Here is a 309-nt window from a genome sequence, read left to right on the forward strand (position 1 = left end):
CACTTCCACGGAGGTGCCGTTCCCGCAGACCCCAAGCAGGCAGTGGCAGGGCTGTGCCTGCACAGCTATAGAGCGGGAAGAGGGATTACAGAGGAGATTTTTTTTAAAAAAAAATAATAAAAAAATTTAAAAATATACAGAGATTATGCTAAAATTAACCAGGAAAAACAGAGTCCATCATGCCAGCTGAGACATGGCAGCAGGGAGCAAACGCCTTCAGCCCATACTGCCAGTGTCAGTGTGGCCTTGGTGATGGGCACGTACCCCCACAGACACCACCGTGCTCGGCGCATGGAGCCTCAAAGCTTG

At 49.8% G+C, this 309-nt stretch overlaps 1 protein-coding gene across 1 annotated transcript in view; it reads right to left on the bottom strand.

Annotated features, from left to right (window-relative positions):
* The window catches only part of LOC104278337 (guanine nucleotide-binding protein G(i) subunit alpha-2-like), a gene marked incomplete at both ends in the record, with an annotated part of 5,372 nt that overhangs the window by 2,005 nt on the left and 3,058 nt on the right, over window positions 1-309 (bottom strand). The window lies entirely within an intron of this gene.

Source organism: Apaloderma vittatum, unplaced genomic scaffold, assembly GCF_000703405.1.
Source record: "Apaloderma vittatum isolate BGI_N311 unplaced genomic scaffold, ASM70340v1 scaffold26638, whole genome shotgun sequence".
Classification (NCBI taxonomy): Eukaryota; Metazoa; Chordata; class Aves; order Trogoniformes; family Trogonidae; genus Apaloderma; species Apaloderma vittatum.